This window comes from Dipteris shenzhenensis, chromosome 9 (assembly GCF_047967505.1).
Source record: "Dipteris shenzhenensis isolate YYH24624 ecotype China chromosome 9, Dip_SZ_1.0, whole genome shotgun sequence".
NCBI classification, from domain to species: Eukaryota; Viridiplantae; Streptophyta; class Polypodiopsida; order Gleicheniales; family Dipteridaceae; genus Dipteris; species Dipteris shenzhenensis.
The window spans coordinates 37,903,811-37,926,639 of NC_141604.1; positions in this window are offsets into that span (position 1 = coordinate 37,903,811).

A 22,829-nucleotide genomic window follows, 5' to 3' on the forward strand; every position below is an offset into this window, starting at 1 on the left:
CTATATAGCGACGATTAACAGAGTCGCTATATAGCGACGTTTATATCGTCGCTATATAGCGACGTTTACATCGTCGCTATATAGCGACGATTAACAGCGTCGCTATATAGCGACGGTTTATAGCGACGCTCCTTTTTCGACGATTATAACGACTTTTATAGCGACCTTTGCGCCCGTGAAAAAAAAAATTTTTAATGTAAAAAGCGTCGGTATTTCCGTCGGAAAATGGCCTATGCCTTGTAGTGAATGACTACCACATGAAGGTGAAGAAGATTGTAGATGCACTTACTTCCATTGGGTCACCAGTGGAAGATGATGGTTTAGTTTCTCTGACCTTGAATGGTCTAGGAAAGGATTATGCATAGTTCCAGACATCCATTGCCATCCATGAGAATTTTCTTGATTTTGGGGAGTTGATTGCTCTTCTAATTTCTGAAGAGCAGAGAAATGGTGGTGCATATTCTTTAGGAGGAATTTCAAAAGAAGTTGTATTCTACTCAAATGCTGGAAGAGGTAGAGGTAGAGGTAGAGCAGGCTGATCTAGAGGCTGTGGCAGAAATAAAAATATGCAGTAAATTCAAGAAAACGAGCCTATGGAGGAGGACATGGTAACCTTAGAGGCAGGGGGGGCCAAAGAGGTCATGGTGGATGGCAGAGAGGCCAAAATGCAAACAGCAATGTTGAATGCTACTACTGTGGTAAAATGGGTCATATGGCTAAAGACTGCTACAAAAAGTAGAATGACATCATGAATGGAAAATTGCAGCAAGGCAATTATGCATCCTCTAGTAGACAGGGTGATGATAGAAATGAGCATTTATTTATGGTGCAACACATGAGCAATTCTGTGACAAGTGCAGACAAGTGCAGAAGAAAGCAATGATGTGTGGTATCTTGACTCAGGTGCATCAAACCACATGACAGGTCATGGAGAATAGATGCAGGATGCAAGGAAAATGGAAAGACCAGGATTTGTGGAGACTGGTGATGATACTGCACATCCTATTGTGCAGATTTGTAAAATTCCTTTATCTATGCAAGATGGGAAAAAGAAATACCTGTCTGATGCATTTCATGTCTCGAATATCACCAAGAACCTGGTTTCTATTGATCAAATGGTTGAGCAGGGCTTGCAGGTCAGATTTAATCCTCATGGATGCTTTGTTGAGGATATGAAAAATAAAGGTCACTTGATAACACTGAGGGAAGAAGAAGGGCAGGATGTTTACGTTGGATGCGGACATGCTTGAACTGAATGTAGCAATGTTTGCACATGGGACCAGTGTAGTTGTAGATATTGATATCTGGCATAAACGCATTGGTCATGTTAATGTACAGTGACTTAAATTAATGCAAGCCCAAAATCTTGTTGTAGGATTGCCTAAGTTCAAGGTTATAGAAATGCATAAGGTATGTGAAGCCTGTCAATTTGGAAAACAGGCAAGGAAACCATTTCCTAGACATGTTCAAGACAATAAAAGGCCATTGGAATTAATCCACTTTGATGTGTGGACTACTAAAGCTACATCTATTGGAGGCTGTCATTATTTTGTCACTTTTATTGATGACTACAGCAGAAAAGTTTGGGTGTATTTTATGAAAAAAAAAAGTGAAGTGTTTGGGCATTTCAAAGCTTTTAAAGCTATGGTTGAAAAAGAAACAAGCTTGCAAATAAAATGCCTAAGGTTAGATGGAGGGGGAGAGTACCTCTCAAATGAGTTTGCAAGGTTCCTACAGGAGCATGGCATAAAGCAGCAATATTCATGCAGTCATACCCCATAGCAAAATGGACTTGCAGAAAGGAAAAACAGGCATATTGGAGAGGTATCTTGTGCCATGCTCAATGAAAAAGACCTACTAGATTATTATTGGGCTGAAGTAGTTGCTACAGTAGTCTACATAATTAACAGGACTCCCACTGCAGCAATACATGGCATGATGCCAGAGGAGAGGTATACTAGTAGGAAACCATATATTTCTCATTTGAAAGTTTTTGGTTGCATTGCCTATGTTCATGTGCCAGATGAGTTGAGATCCAAGTTGGACCCAAAAGCTGAGAAGTGCATCTTTATTGGTTATTCTCTGCAACAAAAAGGGTATAGATGCTATAACCCTTCTACTCATAAGTTTATAGTGAGTAGAGATGTTTTTTATGAGATGAGCAGCTGGTATCAACCAATAAATGTGATTGATGGTGTAGATGCACAAAATGGTAATGCTGCATAGAATTCATAGCAGCAATCACAAAATATTAGTGGACATGTAGTGTCCTCTAGCAGTGGTTCACATACTTCACCATGGATAGGCAGATTGAGATCAGGAGAATCTCCTCAAAGCAATGCAGATAGTGGTATGCAAGTATCATGAAAGGGAAAAGAGAAAGTAGATCAGCCCATGGTTGATGTGAATGCAAGTCGCTCTTATGTGGATGGTGAATCCAGTGGCTCAAAACAGAGCCTTGATGATGAGTTGGGTATCCCTTCTATTGTTACACCTGGAGTAAGGAAGAGAAGGGATGTTTTGAGAGCACCTGTTAGTGAGCCTATTTTGCACAGGTCTACTAGAGTTAAGTATCCTATGGAGAGGCTGAAATATGATGGATTTACAGCCATTCACTATGCCTATATGGTGAAATGATACAAGAACCAGAACCCACTTCTTTTGAGCAAGCCATGGGAAAAGAAAAATGGGAGAAAGCCATGGATGAAGAAATGGATGCCTTGGAAGAAATGCTACATGAAAATTGGTGCCTTTGCCTAAAGACAAGAATGCAATTGGCTGCAAGTGGGTCTATAAGGTGAAGCACAATGCAGATGGTTATGTGAGTAGATACAAGGCAAGATTAGTTGTCAAGGGGTATGCACAGACATATGGCATTGATTATGAAGAAACATTTAGTTCGATTGCAAGGATGGCAACCATAAGAGCAATCATTGCTATGGCTGCATCAAAGGGATGGTCTTTACATCAGATGGATGTAAAGAATGCCTTCTCGCATGGTGATTTGCAAGAAGAGGTCTATATGGTGCAGCCACTAGGTTATGTGCATGCTGTTCATCCTGAGTTTGTTTGCAGGTTGAAGAAAGCCTTGTATGGTTTGAAGCAAGCACCCGGAGCATGGTCTGACAAGATAGGATAGTATCTTGTCACTATTGGCTTTCAGATTTCCATGGCGGATTTCTCTCTTTATGTGAGAAAAACAGAGAAAGGTATTTTCCACAAAAAGTAGTGCTAGTTATATTACTTGAAAGCGAGAGTACAAGAAGGCCTTAAGGCCAGCGGGCTGTAATCACAAAATGGATTCAGCCCGAGAAGTCAAAATGCTAAATACAAGCCTCTTAGGGCATAATCATCGGAGAGTGGACAAACAACCATGGTGGAGGGGCGTAATGCCACTGAAGACTCTGAGTGGAGTGCTGGAAGAATAACTCTCGGTGGTCCCAGTCGCGAAGGAAACGTCGTCTCTTTTCCTTCCCTGCCCGAGACTCTCCTTGAATCTGATCCCACTGACCCTTGAGCGTGTGAATGATCGTGCTCTAGATATCTGCGAGGGTCTGGGTGGTAGAAGAAGTCTGAGCTCCTACAGTCTGCGTGCATCTGGAAGTCCAGATATGCCAGCCTGTGATGCTCCCTATGATCTCCCAAACTGGGTGTCGAGGCATCGCCCCTGCATCTGTCTCTGTCAAATGCCATGGGAAGCTGTCCATGTATGCCCAAGTGGCCCGCGTGATGAAAAAGATGGGATCCTGTCTAGAGAACTCATAGGCCAAGTGGTGTCAGTGCTGCACCAACAAACGACTCCCCAAGTGATCGGTCCTAGCTCGGGTGTAGCCCTAGCTAAGATCCCCATGATTCCCTTCCAAACCGTCTGCGCATGCGAGCAGCTCCAAAGGCAATGCTTCAGGGACTCCTCCTCCTAAAAACACATCTGGCAATGCCCCTCCTGCCCCATCTGTCTCAGCCAGCTGCCAACTGGAAGCCCCTTGTGTGCCACCGTCCAAAGGAAGTAGGAGATCTTCCTCGGACGCCAACTAGCCCAAAGAGTCTTCCAAAAAGTGCGAAGAAAGACTAAGGATATCCCCTGGGCATACCATCTATGTGCCTGTGTGGGTAGCCCACGCTGGAGAGCCCCAAGAGCATGTCGACCCGTGCGTGCACTGTAAGAAAAGAAGGGGGTAGGGTTCTCTGAGGTCTCCGATGGTGGCCAACGCCACTCCCCTGGGTCCCACTCCACCTCTGACAAGGAGCGGCCCTCCCAAATCCAGAGTCTCCAATCCTGGTCCTGCATAATCAGGGGGTCTATATGCCACGTCTTCCCTTGCAACCCTACAATGCGAAGGCGCTGCCAGGGAAGCTGGGGGTCGATCACGGCCTCTCTGCTCTGTAGGCGACTGTCATCAGTGATGGAGAAGAAGTGTACCGAAGAGTCCGAGAAGAGGCTGGCCACCACCAAAGGAATGCCTCGTGGAGTGAACTGTCCAAGCCACCTCTCATCTCCCGGGAAGAGCTGTCTGGTGTCTGTGGGGATCTTCCAACCTACAGGGATGGCAGTGTCAATCTCCGCTCGTCGAGCCTGGATCCCACGTGCCGTACCTACTGCTGCTGCCAGCTCGCCTGGGCTCAGCTGACTGTAGACGTCCCTCCAAACCCGAAACGAGCGCGCGGGCCCACGCTCCCAGAGCGCCCAAGGGATATGGGATCTCTCTCCAAGCTGATGACCTATATCATCTGTCACCTGGCTGCTCCAGATCAGGGGCTGTCTGTCTGTCTCCTCTCTGCAGCTAGGGGGGACCTGGGAAAGGCTGTGTTGCAACTTCCTCCAGACCGAAATGAGGCTACGGAGGAAGGGGGAATGGGGCTGAGTCAAAGGTGCTGAAGTGAAGATCCATCAGATAGAAGGCTGCCAAACACCCCCTAACTGGGGGGTATACCCACTGAGACCATGCTGTAGCAAGAGCTTCCACGTCTGTCCTCTTGGGGTCAGGCTGCGGATGACTAGCTTGCCAAGAAGTGCCTGACTCTGAAGCTCTGGATCTATGATGCCGAGGCTGCCCTCTGCCTGGGGGGAGAAAGACCGTCTGCCAGGCGACCCTAGCTCTGGTGGTACTAGAACCGTCTGAGCCAGACCATAGGAAGTTCCGCACCAGTCTCCTCAGCTGGGCTACACAAGACCTCGAGAAACACCAGCAAGAGGCTACATACCAAGCAGTGGCAAGAAGGACCTGGTTGACCACAAGGGCCCTGCCTGCCAAGGAAAGCCGAGCTGTGCTCCAGAAAGCAAGCTTCCGTCGTATGGAGGCTAGGACCGGCAAGAACTGCTGAGCCGGTGTGATGTCCAGGCCTACCTGGAATCCCAGGTAACGTGTCGTCTGTCCTCTGGGGATCCAACGAAACCCCAGGAAAATACCCCACTGTGAGCTGGCTCCCGGGTCTGTAAGAAAACCAACTGACTTATGCCAGTTGATTTTCGCTCCAGCCGCAAGGCAAAACATCTCTAGGGACAGTCTCACTCGCTCCAGTGACTCGACATCATCCTACACATATAGGGCTGTGTCGTCTGCATACTCGGAGTCCAGCAGCTCGGCATCCTCTCGAATAGGGAGACGCATCCCGTGAAGACCAGTGGTGCGAGCTCGAAGGAAGTGTGTCATGGCCTCCGCAAAAAATAGGAAGAGGAAAGGCGCTAATGGACAGCCCTGACGCACGAGCACTCGAGTGTGAAACTCTCCCCCATCCTGCCGCTAATGATAACCCGACTGGAGGCCGATCTGTAAAGGCTAGCAATACCTCTAATCCACTTGTCCGAAAAACCGAACTGAGCAAGTGTACCTTCCAAGAAAGACCAGTCTACCCTGTCGTATGCCTTCTCAAAGTTGAGAAGGAGTATGGAAAGGTGCTGGCCACTGTGCTGGGCCCATTCCGTCGCCCCTGAGAAAGTGAAGATGTTGTCCAAGATGCTGCAATCTTGGACAAAACGAGTTTGGGTGTCATGAATCAGGTCGTGTAGTAGGGGGCGGATGCGACTGCTGATCATCTTGGCGAGGATTTTGTAGGCGGTTGGGAGGAGGGTGATTGGGCGCCACTGTCTGATCTCCTGGCGGTCCCCCCCTTTGGGGATGAGGCAAATCAGGCCTGTCGCAAGGCTCTCTGGCATCTGCCCGCTGGAGAAGATGTGCTGGAAGGCTGCGAGCAAGGGCCGGTGGATCTACTCCCAAAAGGTGGTGAAGAAAGCTCTAGAGAGGCCATCCTCACCTGGGCATTTCTGCCCATCAATAGCACTCACCGCATCCTGCATCTCCGCAACAGTGAAAGGTGCGAGAAGGGTATCGCTCATGCTGGGCTGCACGAGTCTCGGTGTAGATCTCCACACCTCCTCCCTGCAAATGAGACCACGAGGGCCTGGGGGCTCCTGCTGGAATAAGGATATGTAGTAGTCTATCGCCAAGTCCTGGACCTCATCTGGATCTCTGTCCTGACACTACCATCCTGCGCCCTAAGAGAACGGAGCTGTTCCCCTGCTGACCTCTGTCCATGAGTCCTGAAGAACTCCCTGCACATCCTGTCGCCTTTCCTAGCCCAGAAGGACTTGGAAGCATGAAATGAAAACTCTGAGCGACGCTGGGTGATCTCCTCTAGGGCCCGAACCTCCTACTGTCTGAGCTCCTCAGAGCCTGGAGAAGACTACTGCATCCTCTGAATCGAGGCGAGGTCACGTCTGATACCCCTCTCCCGCGCCTAACACCGTTGTTTGACCTAAATCGCCTCCTGCTGGCAAATGCGGCTAGACTCAGTAAGTGCCTGAGCTACCTGTGCTGCCATATCCCTGGTAGGGTCCCACTCCTGCTCCCATAGGTCCACTATCCTGCTGTGGACCGCTGCTCTGGTGTAGATGGAATCTGGGATCCGGCATGAACGTGGAGGTGAGGACTGAGAGGCCGAGTCCAGGAGTAGGATGACTGGGGCATGGTCTGAAAGTGTCGTCCCTCGAACCACTCCTGACTCTCCTCCTCTGCCAACCGCCCAATCACTGACATAGAAACGGTCCAGTCGCTCCAGGAGTCTGCCTCCCTCCCTCCTGTAACCCCAAGAGTAGTCCAGACTCCCAGGCCATCTGCGAAAGGAAGGCTCCCTCCAACTGTCCCGACCTCCCACTGCAAAGAGGAAGGAGTCCCAATCTGCCTGCTCTGCCTGAGCTATACTGAGGAACTCTGGGCCCCTTCCCTGCTGATCCTCTGAGGTCTCAAGGTTGTTGAAGTCCCCTCCTACAATCCAAGAGTCCATCTCTGGCAATAGGTCTGTCAAGGATCTCCAAAAAACGGATCCACGTCTGAGATCAGTTGGGGCGTAGATATTGAGGATGTCGATGCGGGATCCCTCAATATGCAAGCCCACCCAAAGCGCACATCCTGGGATCAAAGTGCAAGAACCAAACACATGCTGAACTAGAGAAGCGTCGATGGAGGTACAAATGCCCCCGCTTCTCCCCTGCTCACCAATCGAAGGTTCCCAGTAGGTGTGGGAGCGTCCTGTGAGGACCTTCCCACAAATACTAGTCTGTGAAGTCGAAAGCTTGTGTTCCTGTAGTAGGAGCACATCTATCTTTCCCACCAAAGCTGGCTGGAGCTCCTGTCTGAGCACCATGTCTGAGCACCATCTTCCTGGGGCCACGGGTGCCTGATGAGTGGAACCCGTTGACGTTCCAAGAGATAATGCGTAAACTCATGAGGAGGGAAGGTGGGCCACAAATAGCTGTTTGCTTGCAGTCGAAGTCGAAGTGGTCGGAGGATGTCCTGTGTGGAGACGAAGGCGCTTCTGTGAAGGTTTCGAGGGAGAGGCCGGATCATCGGACCCATCCTCTAAAACCTTCAGCAGAGGGGAAAGGCCCTTCGTCCCATGGTGGTAAGCTCTCTCTAACCAGCTCGACGCCTCTGCCAAGGAAATGCTGTAGAAGCCTGCAACCTCTGAAGTCCTCAAGGGGCGAAGCCCTTCTGCGTAGGCCCACTCCAGAGGTGGTCTAATAATGACCAGGAGTCGGAAACGTTTGGCACTGTGGCGCCAACGCAGACGAACATCTCCCTCCTGCCACTGTTGCTGAAGAAGCTCCACTGCTCTGCTACCAATCCAGTCCTGCACCTGCTCCTGGGTCTAGTCTCGTATCGTCTCCCAAACATTTTCATTCGTCCATTGCTCATTCCCTTCACTGGAGATAGTGAAGGAATAGCTAGGACCATCGTGTGGAGCCAGGATGGACACCTTACCATCCGCTCCCTTGCGGAGGAAGAAGATGCTGATGTCTAGGCATGCAGGAAAGGAGTCAATACCCACTGCATCCAAGTAGTCCCAAGGACCTGCTCGGTAAAACTCCAATGGAAGAGCTCTAGGAGCAGCCCTTGGGCTTGGGGACGAAGATGAGGAGTCTGAACCGAAGGGAGGGGTGCTGGCCACCTGTGGGGAAGGGCCTATCCCCGCCGTCGGGCTCGGAGGGATAGATGAGGGTGAGGTCTGTGCAGGCTTCGGGGCTGAAGGTGGCACAGGTGGGTGGGGGGGGGATTCCTTCTGGATCATGCTCGAGGAAGAGGGTGGAGCGGGAACCACTGGTGCGGGGAGGGAACCTGGAGGGGGGGGTGGGGATCGGAGAATCGAGGAGGAGGGGGGAGGTGGGGGAGGGTGGGGTGAGGGATGAGGGGGAGGCTGGTTGACCTTCTCCTTTCCCTTCTCCTTCCCCTTACTGGGCTGCTGATGAGTAGGGATCATCTGAGGGGGCTCTTGCTGTGGCTAGGAAGGTTTTTTGGGGCCTGCCTTGTTGCCCTTCCGTTTTCGTTTGACTTCCGTCCAGCCTTCCCTTTCGGGAGGGGATGTCGCTGACTGGAGCGGAGTATCCTGAGCTGCCTGAATGGGGGTCTTCTGAGATTCTGTACCCGTGAAGCAAGGACATGAGTGCGCCTGGTGCCCGAAGCCATGGCATCTCAAACACTGGTTGGGGCGACCAGTGACCAGAATGCGCTGCATCACCACACTTGTGTCTATCTCTATCTCGAACTCCGAAGGGATGCTCTGTGGGTCAAGGACTGCCACTTTGACACGTGGCACCCCTTGGACTGCCGCCGCATCAACGTAAGTGTCCTGCATAGGCCAACCAAAGTGCGCCCCCAGGTCCTTGATGATCGGGCGAAGCTCGGTTGCAAGACCTGGGAAGATAAGGGTGACTGGGTGTCGAGGAATGCGAAAGCGGGAATCGAAGTCCGCTACACTGAATCCCCTATACCAAGGAACCATGAGGATGATCTTCCCACCCACAGGAGTAGGGGATCGCCTGACTATGTCGCTTGCAGCCTGTGCTGAGGAGAGCTTAAGCCAGAAAATGCCACGTCCCATGAGTGCAACCTCCTCAATGTGACTGTCCTCAAGGTAGAGGGTGGACTGCAACCAGTACTGCAACCAGTCCCTGATGTCTGCTCGTGAAGGCGAGTAGCCAATGACCCTCCCATAAACTGATGTCTGGGAGAAGTCCGTGGTGGCCTGCTTCACCAAGGAGACTTGGTGCTCTGTCAATGTAACGCGATAGGATGGTGGAGGGGGGGGGTCCGTCTGGGCCACCGGTTCCGGGCACGTAGCCGCCATATCGCTTGACTAACTGCGAACTCCCGAGGCGGGTAAAGGGAAAAAAGAGGGAGGGGAGAGGTAAGGTACTAAGGGTGGAGGAAGGTGGGCAGGGACTAAGGGGGTGGCGGGGGCAAGGGAGGTGAGGTGGGTCGAGGCGGGAAGGTGTGAAAAAAAAAAAAAAAAGTGGGTCGAGGCGGGAAGGTGAGGTGAGGTGAGGTGAGTGGAGTGGTGTGAGGCGAGGTGAGGAGAGGTGAGTGTTGTGGAGCGGGGTGCAGGGGGGGAGCGGAGAACGGAGCGGGTGGAGTGGAGAGGAGGGAAGGGGCGAGGTGAGCGGAGCGGAGGGGGAGACGGGTGGGCGGAGTGGAGCGGGAGGGTGGGTCGAGGCGGGTGGGCGGAGTGGAGCGGGGAGGTGAGCGGAGTGGAGGGGGAGGCAGGTGGGCGGAGTGGAGCGGGGGGGTAGCGACGGCGGGAGGCGAGGTTGAGAGAGGGGGAGAGTGGTGGAGAGGGGGAGCATAGCAGAGAGGGGGATGGCTGTCTGTGCGGCAGTAGCCAATGGAGGGAGAGAGAGGGCCATGCAGATAGCGAGGGGGGGGTAGACGGGGAGCGAAGGGGGAGGGAGCTCGCGAAACTACCTTGAAGACATTGATATGACACAGGAGTTTGCATCAACAGAGAAAGGTATTATGTTGCTTGTCATTTATGTTGATGATTTGATCATCACAGGTGATACTGATGAAGATATCCTTCATATGAAAATGCTATTGAAGCAAAAGTTTGAGATGAAGGATTTGGGAGAGCTGCATTACTTCTTGGGCATTGAGGTGATTAGATCCACAAGTGGGATATGGCTCTTGCAGAGGCAATATGGATTGGACATGCTATCCAAATATGGATTGACAGGATATAAGCCTATTTCAGTTCCTTTGGAGCAGAATGTGAAGCTGAGCGCAGATGCAGGTGAGCTTCTGGAAGACCCTACTATGTACAGACACATAGTAGGAAGTTTGATTTATATGACTATTACTAGGTCAGATTTGAGCTATGCTGTTGGGTTGGTAAGTCAGTTTATGCAGGCTCCAAGGAAACCGCATTTGGATGCGGCTAGACATATACTAAGGTATGTGAAGTCCACATTGTAGTATGGACTATCTTATGAGACTAGGGTTCAGATATAGTTGCATGGATACACTGATGCTGATTTGGCTGGTAGTATTTTTGATAGATGATCTACCAGTGGATATGTGTGGGGGTTAAAGGTCACTGTGCCTTTACCCTAGTTATGTACAATACTCAAACACATATATAAATGAATGAAAAAGAAGATTAGGGTGTTCTACACCCACCAAAACTTGTGTGGCTCTTTGCTTCTCTCTCCCTCTTCCATTCTTGCTTCCGTTGAGAGCACTCTCAACTAGTATCAAAGCCCGGGTGATCTAGCTAAGCGTGCGTGAATGCTTGAAGTTGAGCAGCTCTGTGGGAGGAAGGAGAAGCTCTATGGGAAGTTTTGTGGGTGACTTTAGTTGCATCCGAGTGTGCAGAGACCTTGGAGGAACCTTTGGAAAAGTCACTTTGGTTTTGCAAAGTGGTTTTGAGAGCCTATTAAGTGTTTTTAAAGAAAAAGTCGTTTTTTGAGATTTTCCCTGTTCCGTTCAATGACAGAGACTCCGTATTGACTTGTAGAGGCAACTATTGCTTGCTTTCGGTGTCCACTTCACTTCAGGAGCTTGGAAACACCTTCATTCTTGAATTTGGGATCATTTCATTGGATTTCTAACTCACTGTGTCAATTTCTGCCATTTTCTGCCCGGGTGTTGGAACTCAAGTTTGGAGTAACCATTTACAGATCTGTCAGTTCCGATGGACTCAGGACTCCTAAAACTTCTATGTTGCTCATCATTCGCACTCCGGTGGAGTTTACAAACAGCTCTGTTTCCAAAAACGTTTTTCAGTCCGTGTGTTGGACCCAGTGATTGAGACCACGGTTTCCAAAACCGTTTGTCCCATTGCGTTCCAGACGCCCAAAAACCCCTACCTGTCAGTTCTTACGCGAATCAGTGGAGGATTTTCAGAGTTATAGATCTCTCTGTATTCGATTTCGTCTCTGTTATGCATTTTTTCATTCTAAGGTTTTGAAACCTTAGATTTATGCCACATGGTAGTGGATAAGTGTTGACTCCCATTTCTCACTCATCGGTTGGGATTTTGGAGTTCCGGTAAAAGAGAGATATTTGCAGATTTTCTTGCTGAGTCCGATTATGCAATGGCGCCCATGTTTTGAGGCATCTCAGGTTCTATTTTCAGTAGCAGTCATTACTGTAGGACTATGATTTCTTGAGCATACCTTATGCAGATCACTCTGGTTGCAGTTTGAGCAGTGTGCCTCATTCGTGGTGTGCATTGGGTTGCAGTGGATGATTTATAGGCCATTTGGATGCATTGCGGTCCTTATTGGATGCGTTGATAGGCCCAAATTGCCTTGTGGGATGCTATTTTTATGGACGCTTTACAGATGGATGCTATTTTATGCTGAGGGGCAGCTTTGACACATTGCAGGTGATGCACTGATAGTGCTATGCTCTCTTGGATGAGATATTATTAATGTATATGCCAGTGGATGGTGTTTATGCTTGAGTCATTTGGCACTTATTGGCATTTTGGATTGCCATTGCAGTTGGCATTTTCTTTTGGGCCAGATTTGCTCATATGGATGCATAGTATATGCACATGAGTCAGATGCTTTGAGACATGAGTTTTGGTGATATTTTACTCTATTGTGGCATACACATTTGGGTGCACCAGGTATTTGGTGTGATTCTCTCTTGTAGGCACTAGCATTTGGGATTTTTGCTTCATTTGCATCATGGCATCCTCTTCCATGTCTGAAAAGGAGTTTTTTAGCATTAAAAAGTTTGATGGGACAAACTTTTCTTTGTGGAAAGAACAAATAAGGGATGTGCTTATTCAAAAGAAGCAGATTAAACCCTTGGCAAGGATTGAAGCTAAGCCTGCAAATATGTTTAAGGATGATTGGAATGAGTTGGATGCATTAGCAAAATCTACTATTAGACTTCATCTTGCAGAGTCAGTTTATTTCACAATAGTAAATGAGCAGACTACGGAAGATTTGTGGAAGAAACTGTGTGCCACTTATGAAAAGGAAACTACCTCTAATAAAGTTTACCTCATGAAGAGGTTGTTTGAGCTGCAGATGAAGGAAGGGGTCTCCATTGCTTCTCACTTGAATGAATTCAATATTATTTTCAGCCAGCTTCAGGCTCAAAAGATGAATTTTGATGCGGAGACTAAGGCAATATTTCTCTTATGTTCATTGCCATCCTCATGGGATACCTTCTGTACAGCTGTCAGTAACTCTGCACCTAGTGGAGTACTGAAATTTGATGATGTTGTGGGTAGCTTGTTGGCCGAGGAGATTAGACGGAAGTGTATGGATGGCAACAAGCAGGATGCAGCCTTAAATGTGCAAAGGGGTAGATCACAGTTCAGGGGGAAGTCCTAAGAAAGAGGGAAGTCTCGTAGCAAATCCAGGGCATGAAACATTGAGTGTTACCACTGTGGCAAGAAGGGCCATATGAAAAAGGATTGCTATAAGCTGAAAAGAGAGCAAAAGGATAAGAAAAAGAATGCAAATTGGGGTGCAAATCAAAAGGAAGAGAGTCCAAGGGAGGACAAAGGAAAAGTGAAGATCGAGGAGATCAATGCAATCACACATGATAGTGACAATGATGTTCTCTTCATGTCTAGTTTATCTGCAGAGTTGCTTACCACTTCAGATGATGCATATTCCTAGGATTGGATTTTGGATTCTGGTGCTTCATTCCATGTTACTCCCCATAGAGAATGGTTCTCCACTTATGACAGTGGAAAGACAGGTTGTGTGCATCTTGGAAATGACTATGCATGTGACATAGTGGGAGTAGGTGACATAAAGTTTTCTTTTGCAAATGGGTCTGCATTTATTTTGAAACATGTGCCTAAGTTGACCAAGAGTCTTATTTCAGTGGGTCAGCTAGATGATGCTGCTTTTCACACTACTTTTGGCTTTCAGAGTTGGAAAATTCAGAAGGGCTATATGCTTTTGGCTAGGGGTGCCAAGTGTGGGACTTTGTATCCCTTACATGTATCAGGGGTATTTGATCATGTTGTTGTAATAACCAAGCAGCCAAGCACTTCTTTGTGGCATTGCAGGTTGGGGCACATGAGCCAGAATGGAATGAAACTCTTATGCCGTTTGGGTTATGTACCGCATTTGAGTTTCTCTGATTTTGAATTTTGTGAGCACTGTCTCTATGGGAAGCAGACTAAATCAGCCCATAAAAGAAGGGGAAAGAAAGAGTTTGAAAAGCTTGATTTGGTGCATTCAGACGTATGTGGTCCCATGCCTACATGGTCATTAGGTGGGGTTGAATACTATGTGACATTCCTTGATGATGCAACTAGGAAAGTGTGGGCTTATGCTATAGCTCGGAAGAGTGATGTGTTCCATGTATTTCATAAATGGCTGGCCTTGGTTGAGAATCACTCAGGTAGAATGCTTAAATGCCTACGGACTGACAATGGTGGAGAGTATCTCTCTCATGACTTTCAACATTTCTGTGATACACGTGGGATTAAGAGGGAGCTCACATCCGCTCGTACTCCAGAGCAAAATCCAATCGCAAAAAAGATGAACTGTACCATTCAAGAAAGGTTGCAATGCATGCTTTCCAATGCAAGTCTTTCTAGTGGTTTTTGGGCTGAGGCAATGAAGACTGCAGTGCATGTGATCAATAGATCACCTAGTAAGAGTTTGGATGGTGGTATTCCTGAAGAGGGATGGAGTGGCAAGAAGCCTTCTTACTCTCATTTGCGTATATTTGGGTGTGAGGCATATGCACATGTGCCAAAAGAGCTTCGAAAGCAGCTAGATCCTAAGTCTAGGAAATGCATCTTTTTGGGTTATGGTGAAAGTGGAGAGAGGGGCTATCGTCTTTGGGATCTAGAAGCAAAGAAGATCATACGCAGCCATGATGTAGTCTTCAATGAGAAGAAGATGCATAAGGCATCCATGAGGGATATGGAAATGAGGAGAATCACTTTCCAGGATGTGAATCCACCTGCATATGTTGATAGATAGCAAGCTGTCCATGCACCAAATGTGCAAGAAATGGTACCACCAAGTACTCCCACAGGTATACAATCAAGGGTAGATGATGGATCATCTATTGGTGGAAATGATGAACCAAATGTGGCTGATATGCAGGTGGGACAGCAAGCTGAAATGCCCTTGAGAAGATCATCTAGAGTGTCTAGACCGCCTGATAGGTTTGTTCCAGGGGTAGACTACGTGATGCTTACTGATTGCAGGGAACCTTCTTGCTACAGAGTGGCTATGATGCATGAGGATCAACGCAAGTGGGAGTATGCTATGCAATTAGAGATGAGTTCACTTATGAAGAATAAGACTTGGGACTTGGTTTCTTTGCCACATGGAAAGAAAGCATTGCCATGTAAATGGGTCTACAAGATGAAGGTCACAAGTGATGATGTGCCTAGGTACAAGGCCGGTTTGGTCGCTAAAGGGTGCAAGCAAGAGAAGGGTGTGGACTTTGATGAGATATTCTCTCCGGTTGTGAAGATGACCACACTTAGATGCATGCTTGGACTAGTGGCAGCAGAGGATATGGAGCTTATGTAGATGGATGTCAAGATAGCTTTCTTGCATGGGGATTTGCATGAGGAAATTTACATGGTGCAGCGGGAAGGCTTTGACAAAAAGGGCAAAGAGCATTTAGTTTGCAAGCTGAAGAAGAGTCTCTATGGTCTTAAGCAAGCACCTAGAGAATGGTATCAGAAGTTTGATGCTTTCATTTGGTCCCAAGGTTTTAGAAGGAGTGAAATTGATCACTGCCTCTACACTAAAAGGGCTAAGGATAATAGCCTGATACTCCTGACACTATATGTGGATGATATGCTATTGGCTAGCAAGAATACTTATGAGCTAGATGCATTAAAGGCCAAGTTGCATGAGGCCTTTGATATGAAGGATTTGGGACTTGCAGGTCATATTCTTGGTATGCGCATCACGCGTGATCAGAGTAGGAAACTCCTTTGGATTTCACAGAAGGAGTATGTTACAAAAGTATTGTAGCATTTCAATATGGAGGGGGGGAAGGTAGTGAGTACTCCATTGCCTCCATATGTGAAACTGAGTCATACAGATAGTCCCAAATCAGATGAGGAGAGGGCCATGATGGCCAAGGTTCCTTATGCATCAGCGGTTGGGAGTCTTATGTATGCTATGATAGCTACTAGACCAGACATTGCATTTGTAGTGGGAGTTGTTAGCCGGTATATGGCTAATCCAGGAAAGAGGCATTGGGAGGCAGTTAAGTGCATCATGAGGTACATGAAGGGTACCAAGGAGATGTGCATCTGCTTTGGTAAAGGAGACATGCGTGTACTTGGGTACACAGATTCAGACTATGCAGGGCATGTGGATAGCAGGAGATCCACTTCTGGTTATATGTTCACCTTTGTAGGTGGTGCAGTGTCGTGGATGTCTCGCACATAGAAGTGCGTTACTTTGTCTACCACAGAGGCTGAGTATGTTGTAGCCACAGAGGTCTGCAAGGAGGCTATATGGCTTGATCAGCTAGTGGGAGATTTGGGGATTCATATAGGTGTAGCGACATTGCATAGTGATTCCATGAGTGCTATTCAACTAGCACGGAATCCGGTCTTTCATGCAAAGACCAAACACATTGAGGTCAGGTACCATTTAATCAGGGAGGTACTTGAGGACAAGCGCATAGAGCTTGTCAAGGTTCATACAGATGATAACCCTGCAGATATGCTGACGAAGAGTCTACCTAGTCAGCGGTTTGAGTATTGTCATGTATTGATGGGCATTGGATAGTATGCTCACTGGTTGTTCTTCCTTAAAGGCACATTGTCCTTTAAGTGGGAGGTTGTGGGGGTTAAAGGTCAATGTGCCTTTACCCCAGTTATGTACAATACTCAAACACATATATAAATGAATGAAAAAGAAGATTAGGGTGTTCTGCACCCACCAAAGCTTGTGTGGCTCTCTGCTTCTCTCTCTCCCTCTTCCGTTCTTGCTTCCATTGAGAGCACTCTCAATGTGTTCTCTTTTGGGAGTGCTGCACTCACTTGGAGCAGCAAGAAACAGCCTACAGTTGCCTTGTCGAGCATAGAGGCTGAGTATAGGGGTGCAACAATGGCTGCATGTGAGGTAGCTTGGTTGCGTAAGCTACTTTATGATATGCATCAGATGGGCCAGTTGTAATTTATTGTGACAACATGAGCAGTATACACTTGGCAAATAACCCAATCTATCATGCTAGAACAAAGCACATTGAGGTGCATTATCACTATGTGCGGGAGAAGGTTCTAGTAGGTCTTATTGATCTGGTTTATGTCAGCACAGAGGATTAAGTAGCTGACATATTCACAAAGGCATTGGGCGCAGAGAAGCTGTGCAAGTTGAAAGATCTGCTCGGTGTGCAGGAATTGGGATTGAGCTCAAGGGGGAGTGTTGAGATATCAAGCTCCACTCGTGATATGCCAGGGTGACGCTTGTGCATTTATGTCACCGACTTGTTAGTTGCAGATGCAGTTGGTACACCACCCATGAATAATAGCTAGATGACAGCTATCTTTATGTACTGTAGTTAGTGGCTCAGTTAGTATGCCACCTAGGTTAGCTGAGTTTGGTTTGAGACCCACATATAGGGTTCACCTATTCCTTTTGTACTCAGAGAGAGTTCTTTTGGCTTTCACAACTAAGAAGAGGAAAAACGTTTTCAGCCTCCACCTTTGTGTGTATTCCCCCATTGTGTATGTGAGAAAGCTGCAAGTGAGACTCCTTACCTCTCTCCCACTCTCTTCACAGGGAATTTCCAAAGGGGGCACAATACATAAGATTATCTTGAAAGATTCCAAAGACATTGATTGGATGCATTGCACAACTTGAAGCCAAGACACACTATGTAAGAAAGAGGGTGGCATCACAACGAGATCACAACTTGGCTAGGTTGACTCAGAGAATATTCTAGTGGAGGAAGGCTCTTACAACTTCTACCCCACAAAGAGTTAGCTCTAAAGGATCCAAGGATGAGTACTATTCTTTGTAGGACCAATGGGATGTATATTTGTGAAGCAATGTAATTTCTAGCAAGTTAGAATTTTGAGATATGTTATGCCATGGCCCTTTTATTTGCATTGAATGCATAGGTCCATATTGTAATGGTTTTGAGACATTATTGTATTTTATGTGTTTTTTAAATTCTAAGTAAATGTTTTCATGCCTATTTTTTGAAATACCATTGTCGGGAAATTTTCAAAAAAAGATGGTTTTTACATCTTTTGTCAAAAGACATTGTGCAAAACGGCCATCTTTTTAAAAAATATGTAAAATTCACATCAAAATAAGGGTATCTTTCAAGGATTCCCTAGATGTCTCATTTTGAGGTTACAGTTCTCGAATTAGATGTTACACTATTTTTTACAACGAAAGGCTCTTGGGCCCATAGGGTGCCAAGGCATATTGTTATCCTTCCCATCTCTCCCTACTAGCGAAAATATCACTTGTGTTAACCATATTAAAGTTCTTGGGAGAAACCTAACATTAGGAGGTGGTCCTAACCGGTTCCCAAATAGCGCTTGTGTTAGCCTCGTGCCTCCTAGGTTTAGGTGATTTGGGGTTCAAACTCCTTGTGTGCCCTTCAATCTACAATCTTCTTCCTCGTGTCCCAGCTTCGTGTAATGGTGACACTTTGGTTTGTTCTTTAGTCTGCAGTCACTTTGATAGTGACCCATCCTTCCGCAATGGTAGCACTTCATTGATGTTTTACTGAATAGTCCTTGTTCTTCATTATAGTAGGTAGCTATTGCATGTAGATGTTGATGTCAATGTCGATGCCTTCAACTCTCTTTCTTTTTCAAGAAGAGAGGATACACATTCCTCAAACTTTGGATCTGGCAAATTCTTCAAAGTGATTGTCAGTGCACTATCCTATGATTATTTATCTAGTTATCACTGGCACTCCTAGTGAATAAGAATTTTGAAAATTTTCCTTGACGTGGACCCACCAATGCAATTTTAAGATCAATCTAGTGGTAATTAGTAGACTCTATTCATGATCTGAACATCACATCAATCTATTTTTCTAGATGTATCTCCATGAAACCACAACGGTGGGTCATTGGAGCTATTTTAGCGCTATTTTGGTCCTAAACCAAGGAAATTGTAGTTCCACTTTACTAGTATTTTAGTCCTAGTTGCAGTAAATATAAATGAGGGCAAAAGTATTTCGAGCCATCACAATAACTGGAGTTCTGGTAGTGCTATCCAGATAATCAACTACAATTCATCGAATGAAAATTGAGCAAAAGAGATTACAATGTACATCTACATCCAATGACAGGTTAGATAAAAATTAACAACTTATACTGAGCAAAAATTGAATAGAGGATATTACATTTATGAAAACTCAGCAATTGCTGAGAGCCTTGAAGGCCAAAAGATTACATCTAGTGACCATAACCATTCAAATATATAAGTTAACAAGAGTGCATATTGAGAGACACAAATTGAACAGAAAGAGATTACATAAATGTAATAACAACTCAGAAATCGCTAAGAGTCTTAGAGACCAAAACATTACATCCAGCAAGCCAAAAGATCGCTGAAAATCTTAAAGATTACATCCAACCATTGCCAAGTGGTTATGAGACTTATTGAGCAAGATGAAATTTGTACAACTCAGTATTGCCACCAGCCTAGCTTGTTGCATTAAATTATTTTAGGGAGCCAATGGAGGAGATGATGGAGAGGCCAAAGACCATGCACATTGCCAAGACTCAGATTATGGCCCCCCCAACAAGTTGAGAGTACTTTGCTGTGAAAATCCTGAGTCCTTCATCGACGTCTAGGGGGAACCCTTACAACACAACCATAAAGAGGCTAGAGGTGAGCAGGTCATCTAAGGCGGTTACATGCAGATATGGGGGGAATCAACCATGGGAACGAAGGGTGTCCACTAGTGCCAACATTTCTACTCCAGGTGAGTGCAATGCAATCACCTTATATGAGAAAGCAGATGACATTGGGATCACAATGCATTGAGGGGGGGTGGTAGTAGGCATGGTGAAGACAGTAGTTGCCTAGTAACATTAAATTCAAAAAATTTCACAAAGGGGATCTGGTGTTGGTGTATAATTCACACTTGGGTTGATTTTCAAGCAAACTAAAATTACTATACGAGGGCCCATACCGTATTGTGGAGGATTTAAAATAGGGCACATTCTATATTACTGACTTGCATGGAAATTTTTTACCTACACCAGTCAATGGATTTCGGATGAAGCCTTTCATCGGTTTTTGTGAGCCCAAGAGCCATTCAGATGATCCGCCAAGGCGGAAGATCCTGGGCCATATTTGCCATAATAAGATAGGAAGTGCCCTGTGTTGAGATGTGTGTCCCCCCACATGTGCCAATTGCACCCATCCAAGTAGAAGACTTGAGGTGGGATGATTTGCTGGAGGATTCGCTTCTCATCAGTTTTTTTGGCCATATTTGCCATAATAAGATAGGAAGTGCCCTGTGTTGAGATGTGTGTCCCCCCACATGTGCCAATTGCACCCATCCAAGTAGAAGACTTGAGGTGGGATGATTTGCTGGAGGATTCGCTTCTCATCAGTTTTTTGACATCCCATAGAGTTTCGATGCGGCTGGTCCTATTTTTCTATCAACAAGCACACATCATGCGTGGTGTTCTTCACCCTTTCTCACAAGATATGGCAAGTGAAGATTCAGCATCCCTAGGAGGTGAAGCTATGAAAACTCTTTCAAATTTCAGCATGGGAAAGAGAAAGGAGCTATCAGCAAAAGCTCATAATTTGAGGTCAAAGTTCCAGCGAGTTCTATAGCAAGAAAAACAAGGGCAAGACACATACATGTTATGTGCACATTGATCAACCCATGAAAGACCTCAGTTCTCTGAGAAGACTACCAAGAAGATGAAGGAGTCCCCAATGGATAAAGATTATACTATAGGGAGGTATAAAGATGATACTATAGGGAGGTCAAGGATGCAAAGGAAGAAAGAAAGATCTTACATAAGATTTGTTTTTATCTTGAGTTGCAAGAGAATTTGAAGAAGAGTAGTGCTATAAAAATAATGGTTGGTCTAAAGTCTTTAATTTGTTGTCTCCTTCTTGGTAGTGGTGGATGTGGAGCACACACCATCATCACCACATAGGGAATTAGATCTTGGTTTTGGAGAGGGAACAGATGGTAAACAACTTCTCATTTCTTGTTAATTGATATGGACTTGCTTCAGTTAATTTCAAATGGATGTTTTGGATACTCTATTGAATTTTTGTTTTGGTTTTAAAGCAAATAAGAAGACAATAAATATCATTACACCCTTTGGTTTTAAAGCAAATAAGAAGACAATAAATGTCGTTACACCCTTTGTCTTTTGCTCACCTTCATTGCCAGATCATTCGTTAGATCTTGGATGGTTAGCCATAAACACATGCTCCATAGGAGATTACATTCTAATGGGTCAGGATTTTACACACGGGAAAAATAATGACATGTATGCTAAGATACATGACTTTTTTTGGCTAGCGTGTGACCCTACACAAGAATATAAGAAGAAGGGGAGGATTATTAAATGGGATGCATCTTTTGTTTTTCTAGACTTCCCTACAGAAGAGGACTCGGGCGTTAGTTCTTCATGGAGCAGTTGGTGATTTTGATACAATCACCGAACTCAAGGGAGATATTTCAGTTGCAAGGACATTCTCTCTCTTTGTTTGAGGAGCAACATCATTTGTTTCATGGAAGTTTACACTGTCAGACTTTTGTTTCAGTGCTTGCAACTCATTATCAATCAAGAAGCACATAGAGCAAGCTATTGCAATGTGCTTCAAATGCAAGAGTGTAAGTTGTCCTACTATGATTCATTCTTGTTTGCTTTCAGTGGAGCGCAAAGGCAAATTTAAGGGAATCATTGTTTGCTTTTACTAGAGTGCAAAGTCAACTTTAAGGGAAGCGTATATGTACATTCACATGTACTTCTTCAATTACAAGAACATTTGTTATAGATTTGTTTACTTATCTTAATTTGGATTGAAAGCCTCTTTCTTTTTTAAAATTAATACAAAGAAATCATGTTTTGTGATTTCATGAAAACAAAATTCGGGGGGCATCGCCTATATTCAAATGCATTCATTCCCCAAAAAAAAAAATTGCTTTTCAAATAACAAAATAGTTCAAGCTATGGTTGATAGTCCTTTTTTCATGAAACTAAATATGTACTCTCTATCTTCTTTTCATGCAAGGACATTTTTTTTGTTGACTTCGAATATGGGGGGCATATCACCTATATGCCAATCTACTCATGACAACCTCACACATGCACTCATCACATACAATGCAATGAAATGTACAAGTTCCAACAAAACGCAATAGCATGTAGAAACTAAATGCAGTTGAACACAAATTATCAACCTTGTATAAGTGTGTCAATGAAACCATTGCAACACAAATCAGCACACGTTTGCACACAAGAATTGCACAAGCTCATACATCCCCTCATCTCTTTCACGGCAAACAACAATGATAGTTCACGACAATGTAAACCAACAATTTGCACATAAACACTGAAAACACACTCGCGCATGTGTGTCTTCAACCCTTCTACAACCCCCTCGACAACTATGTCTTCAACTCTTCTATAACCCCATTGACCCACATGATGCCTCTTTGACTGCATCCTCCATAGCCTCTCTGCCTATCTCAACACTCATCTACCTCGTCCACCACCTGAATCGCAACAACAATTTTGTTACAAGTAGACCCCCCTCATTCCCCTTTACATGCACACTCCACAACCTGACTGGCACCACAAAAACTATTGTGCATCTCTCTTTGTCTCGAAAATCAATCCATCATATGCCCTCCCTACAATTGTTCATAGTAAACATCCACTTGCCCGTGCCAATATGCAAACAATAAAGAAGAACCCACTCATTTACAAAACATACATACACACAGGCGTGTGAATCCACTTTCACTCCAAGGCTGCCAAACACAAGAAATCTGTGCATGCAGAAGATAGCCGAAGCAAGCCACACCTCCCAAACATGCATGCAAACCAAGACAACAAACAAAACAACTCTCTTAGAGACAGGA